Here is a 7,033-nt window from a genome sequence, read left to right on the forward strand (position 1 = left end):
TAGCTACTTGGAAATAATATAAAATATTCGTAGTCCTTATATCTGTAACTTCTGTGTTTATTACTTTTAATTTTAAGTCTATGGGGAGATTCTTTTGGCTTGAAAATGTGCAACATTTTCCGTAATCTGATTCAGAGCCAATGTATTCAATGTCGCAAATATGTACTGAGTTTCTTTTGTGATAAGAGATAGGCAAACTAAATGTTATAGTTATTGCCTTTACTGGGAATTCTCTGGTGGTCCAGGGGTTAGGACTCAGTGCTGTCACTGCCATGGTCCTGGGCTCGATACCTGTGGGGAACTAAGATCCTGCAAGCCTCGCGGTAAGGCCAAAAAAAAAAAAAAAAAAAAAAAAAAATTCATTGCCTTTACAGAACTTGTCACCTTGTTGTGCCCCGAACAAAATTGTATTTGGAGAAACTTTGTCTTGACTGTCCCCCTACGACTTTCAGCCTCTTCTTGTCCACCTTCACTGTGTCCTCAGATGTTTGTGTGGAAGTCTTATACCCAAGACAGCTCCACTTACAGTAATTACCAGGTCTATACGTTAGGAATGCTTCTAGTTGCAAGTAATGACATGTCAGGGTAACAGCAGCTTTAAAAAGTAGGTTTTATTCTTCTCAGATATCAGTAAGTCCGGAGGCAGGTGGATGGTGGCATTGGTTCAGTGGCTCAGCGGTCCTAGGGCTGGTGTCTGTGCAGATCCCTGTTTGTTCCCTCCTAGTCACTAGAGTGGCATCAGGCACCCATTTGTCTTGAAGGCAGAAGGATGTGGAAGAAGGAGCAATGCCGGATGCATCTGCTACCTCACAGCAACATCAACAAAAAATTACCAGAGGCTTTACTAAAATCTCCCTGGACATTTCTGCTGACATGTAATTGTCTAGAACTGTGGCATATGGCCACCTAGCTGCAAATAAAAGTGGGAGCAGGGCTTCCCTGGTGGCGCAGTGGTTGGGAGTCCGCCTGCCAATGCAGGGGACATGGGTTCGTGCCCCGGTCTGGGAAGATACCACGTGCCGCGGAGCGGCTGGGTCTGTGAGCCATGGCCGCTGAGCCTGCGCGTCCGGAGCCTGTGCTCCGCAACGGGAGAGGCCGCAACAGTGAGAGGCCCGCGTACCGCAAAAAAAAAAAAAAAAAAGTGGGATGGTGAGTTTTTAGTTGAGGGGGTGGATGGGAGAAGGGAATCGGAAATGAGTGTTGGGTTAACCAGACGATAGTGTTGGCCACACCTGGAGAGCCTGTGCTCCACTGGTTAGGAACAGAGACTTATGGGGACCTGCTGGGAAGAGAAAAGACACAGGCGGCAGAAGATGTTAAAACCAGTAGAGGTGTGTATTTCTCCCCCTCCAGCCACATTCACCCAGATCCGTATATTGCCATGTGCGAACCTAGGTTATCCTTCGATTCTTAATGTCTCTTTCTTTCCCTCTTGAGCTTATCTGGTTCTCACACATTATATGCTAATAAAGAAATATACTGAAAAATCATCTCTCACTTCCATTTCCTTAGACAGTTTTCATGTTTCCATTTTCCTTTTGACCCGTATCATTTGCATGTACTTCAGTGTAAAGATAATTAAATACTAATTTATTTTTTTACTTAACGTTATTTCATAACCCTGTCCACCTTGCTGTTTCATTTTGTCCTTAATGAATATCTGTATTGTCCTTACTGATTCCTTTAAAGGATAGACATTTAGTAGCCATTATAATGTTCCTTAGTTCCAAGAGACTACTTGCAAAAAAGTCATTAAATCCACAGTAGCAGAAGGACTGAATCATATTTGTTATTTTTGAAAAGCTATTCTTTTAAATTCTCCTGGTTTGAGAATGATGTAACCATGGTGACTTAAGAACTTTTATAATGAAGTGAACATCAATATAATTCAATATAATGAATGAACATCAGTAAGTCAGCTGAAAACCCTGCTGGTCCAACATGCAAGTAATCTTTGTGTTTAAACATCCCAAGCCACTATTTTAATTTTGAATTATGATACTATCTTTTTTATTACTTCTTGCACTATATGTGTGTGTGCATGTGTGTGTGTGTTTGTGTCTGTATTATTTTATTTGCAGAAAAAACGATCTTTCTTCAGCTTCCCTTACCACCTCTATAACACTGACCAGGCTTTTAAATGCAATACTCAGCAAGTTAATAGACGGCTAGGACACTAGAATTAAAAAAAAAGAAAACTAGATTTCATACCCCCCAAATAACTTTTAAAACCTATGAATACCTTATACATTTTTAGGTGCTATTTGCCATTTGTCATCATAAGATTAATTATAAATTCAATTTCTGACTATAGTTGCAAACACAATTTTGTAAATACTGAACTTTTTAAATTAAATTGTTACATTACTTTTAAATGTATCCAATGGAATTTGCATACATCATAGGCATGATACCCATTGTCAATTAAAAAAAATATGGACAAGTTCTGCCTTCAATTGACATTCAACCAAATGACTGGATAAATAAAATTTGGGGTATCCATGCAATAGAATATTATCTGGCCATTAAAAAGGAACAAAGTATTGGTATACGTGGAAGTTTGGATAAACCTTGAAAACATTATGCTAAGTGAAAGGAAACCATCATAAAAAAATCTAAATATTACCTGACTTAATTCATATGAAAATCTAGAATAAGGAAATCTGTGGAGACAAAAAACTAGATTAAGCGTTCGCTTATGGCTGGGAGGGATGAAGGAATAGGTGGGTGACAGATAAAAGGCATAATGTTTATTTTTGAAGTGGTGAAATTGTTTCAAAATAGGGAGATAACTTCACTGGTCTGTAAATATAGTAAAAATCATAAAACTGTATATTTTAAATGGATGAATTGTATGGTAAATAAATTATATCTCAATAAAGCTGTTTAAAAAGGAAAAAAATATGGACAAGTTCTGCGTTCGTATTTGGGAATTTCACATTGTTTTTCTTTCTACTTGAATTTATATTTTAATTTCATTTCCACTGAAGAGTATTATTCTAATCTAAAGAATTTGTGAAAACTGTGAGATTCCATGTACCTGTGGATGAGTATGTTGTAGGTTAGCAATGGGGTCAGCAGCACAGAATGTGGAGCTGGGTTTCTTGAGTTCAAGTTTTGCCACTTGCCAGCTGTGTGATATTGAGAAAGTTACTGAGCTCTCTGTGCCTAAATTTCCTCTTCTGTAAAAGAGAGAAAACATTACTTGTGCTGTAGGATTGCTGTGCAGGTGAAATCAGTGCACGTAGTGTGGAAGTTAAAGGAAACCTGGAACACAATGGCACCAGGTAAACTTTTGTTGTTATTGTTAGACTGAGATAGGGTTCAGCATCCACTTTGCTCCTTTTTTTAAAAAAAAAAGGAAAAGAAATGGATTTACGTGCTGATCAACCTGTTTCACATAAAGAGAGAGACAACAGCGAAAGGACTTTGGTATGTATTATTGTGCCTCGAATCTGAACTCCTTCCAAGTTACCTGCCAAAGAAATCACAGCGGTCTATCAAGGAAACTATGCAAGATTGACAACTTGATCAGAACCTCTCAGTTTTGTTGAAAGCAAAGAATTGGAAATACCTGGTTTTCAAAATGTCTCTGGAACTTGCGCTATTCACTGTTTCAATTCCTAGGAAATAGACTGCAGAAAGCTTGACTAGCCCTATCGAATAGCTCTTAGAGCCTATTACTCTTTCACTTACGGGCTTCAAATTTAACTCAGTATTCTCAGAGAGGATTGGGAATGGAATAAGTTTACCTGCTTCATCTTGACGAATAACATTTCTAATCAGTTTTATTAATGGTGTAATTTGCATAGAATACAATTCACCAGTTTTACGTGTACAGTTCCGTGCATTTTGACAAATGTTTTAAGGTTGTATAACCACCACCATCATGATATAGAGCATCTCCGCCACCAAAAATGTTCCCTCATTCCTGTCTCAGTCCATGCCTCCTACAGGTTTCGGGCCTCTTATCTTTCTGTTAGTATGTTTTACTTCTAGTATCTGGGTAAAAACCTAGGAGTGAGATTGCTGAGTTATACAGTTAGTGTGTGTTTAACTTTATAAAACACTGCAAATTGGTTTTGAAGCGACCCTACCGCCAGCAATCTCTGAGTGTTTATATCCTCAGCAATACTTGCTATCATCAGTAATCTTTAAATTTTAGCGATTTTATTGGGATGCAGTGGTGCCTCACTGTGGTTTTGACTTGAAGTTATCTGACTCTTCATGGTGCTGAGCATCGTTTCATGTATTTGTTTGCCATGGCCACGTGCTTATTTGCTTTATTGCTTTGCTCAAGAATCTGTTCAGATTTTCTGCTCGTTGTTAATCGTCCTTTTCCTTCTTATTATTGGGTTGTAAGAGTCTTTATATATTCTACATTAATCATTTTGTAATGTACTTTTTACATTATCACATTTTTAACTATATTTTTAAAAACCCTGGTGCTACAGATTTTGCTCATCTAATTCATGGAAAAATGCCCTTCGAGTTTCCTAACAGGCAAAGCAAGGGCCGTTGTCAAACCAATTGGCTAAATCACACTTCCTGTCAGAAAAAAAATGTTTGACTTAAATTCTAACAAATAACATCAGTATGGGTCCCTGTGTCAATCCCCTCACATTTGAATTCCAACTTCAAGATAGATAGATTAAGTTTGGATATTTGCCATAAGTTTGTCATCTCTTGGATGAAAAAAAGTGTCTTCTGTCAATGTTTCTAAAAATTGAGAAAGATGAGAAGCCTTTCTTAGACACTAATATTCTGAATTGTTCCTTTAGTTTGTGTTCAAAATTCTACCCTGGGCCGATGCACCACAGTAAGATGAGGGCTGGTGAGAATAAGGCTTTCCTTTTTCAAGGGGGAGCGTCTTGCCAGGAAAGAGGAGGTAGAAAGGGAGAACATCTCAAGCATTGGGGCATTTAAGCAGGGTAGTTTTGGGAAAGTGTACGTATGCAGGTTGAAGAAATGGGACCTACTTCCCCTCCATGCCTGCAGACTCCTGGGAAATTTCATGAACTGGGAGTATCCATACCACAGACCTGAAGACCCTTGTTCTAAGCTAATGTGGTTTTTGAGAAATAAAGGCTTAATAGGCAATGGGATGTCAAATATTCCCAGAAAGATAAGTTGTTTCCTTCTGGAAGAGAGTGAGAGTTTCCTAGATGGAGAACAGAGTGATGTCTTTGAGTAGTCAAATGAGGTTCATAACCTGAATTTCTGCTTCTTTTTAATGAGAGATTTTAATGCACCAGGACCATAATTGAAGTATCTCTGTCTCTCTGTATCTCTGCATCTCTCTGTCTGCCTGTCTCTGTCTCTGTCTCTCTCTCTATATATTTTTTTTTCATAGAAGACGGTGATGGCCTTATAAGTACACATAATACTTTTACCATTATTTAAAATCAGGTATCGTCACATTGTCTTTAAGAATATTTGATTAATGTTCCCCCAGTATGATTTTCTTGGGGACCACCTCAGTCTGTATCAGTGGGAGACCTAATTATTAGAGTATTTAATTAAGAGTTTCTTTCAGGCACCTTTCAAAAAGCAATTTAACATTTAAAAATATTCACCTTATTTATATCTCTCGAACTGAAGAGTGAAGACATTTTGACAGTTGTCAAAAAGACCCAAATAGACCAACCATTACAAAAATTATTTTCATTTATTCAAGCCTTTAAAATAATTCATTTAATAGGATACTCACAGAGGTAATAAAATACATAATTTAATCAGCTTTTCAAACTCATTTAAAAATAGAGAGTTTTCATTTGAAAAAGCTCATCTATTTTTCTTCCCTCTAGCACATTAGGAAAAAAAAAAGCGCTCACAAGATGCCACGTTGTATAACGAGCCAGATTCTGTTTGACTTACGCATCTGGATCAACAGGGGGGAAAAAACTGCTTGCTGCAGCTGTTGGCGTCCAGGCCCTTGACTTTGGGTGTCTTGAAATTATGATATGAATTCACAGTGTGCCTTTAATAAACCTGCCTGTTTTCCATTTGGTGAGGAGAGTATAGGAGGGACTTGACAGATAGATTGAAAAATCTTCCTTTTGCACTGTTGGAAGCATAGTCTTTGACCCTCCCTAGTGGGAAGATCGGTACCACCTCTCTACTAGCCTTTAAAAAATCCTCAGTTCCTTTTAATGTATTTGTCTAATGATTAAAAAATATAGAGGCCTTATTCAATTGTAAATGTGAACGTGGTATAAAAAGGCATAAATGCTACAACATTTAAACGCAGAATCCCTCTCCTTCGGTATTGGAAGAACTAAGTTTAGAGCTGATATTCATGTTCCTGTAATGTTGAGGGGCACCAGCTGGACCTGAACTCACACCAACCAAGTGCAAAAGGCCCTTGGAAACCAACGCATTGGAAAGGGAATGGGTGAGTTAGTGAAAATGTCTGAATAGCAAATGGAACTAGACCACTCTGAGCTGAATTAAGGAGGTACCACATCTTGCTGTGGAATGAGGGAAAGGAGATTAAATTAGCCCCGTAATGGAGACACCCAACTGTCGGCCAGCTGCTTCCCCGTTGCCATGAGACTCCGCTGCCATTGGCCAAATCCTCTTTGCTTCCTCCTGTTAGACCGGCTCACAGAATCCCAGGGACTCACTTGGTGATGCTCTTCCCATTTCTGGGCCCTGGGCTTGTCCTCTTCTTCCTGAAACACTGTTTAATACTTACTTCCCGCGTGGCCCCCTGACTTCATTCTTACCCGCTACCTCTGCACACCTAATTGACTCTTGTCTTGCATTGCAAGCAAGTTTTTGTTATCTGTGCTTTTCCATGTATTTCCCATGATCTCCCATGGAATGGAGTTCACCCATTAGAGCAGTCGAGTTTCTTCCAATACTTCTGTCTTTGTGTCTTCCACCACCTCCCTGCTCTATGTTGCCTACTGTGGGAGCTTCGTATGAACCAAATGGCTGTCATAGTAGCCAGTGTCACACAGGCAAGCCTAGAGGAAGTCTCTCTCCAGGGCTTGAAGAGCGGCCAAATTCAAGCCATTTGAAAGAATTC

Source organism: Leucopleurus acutus (assembly GCF_964270905.1).
Source record: "Leucopleurus acutus genome assembly, chromosome: 18".
Taxonomy (NCBI): domain Eukaryota; kingdom Metazoa; phylum Chordata; class Mammalia; order Artiodactyla; family Delphinidae; genus Leucopleurus; species Leucopleurus acutus.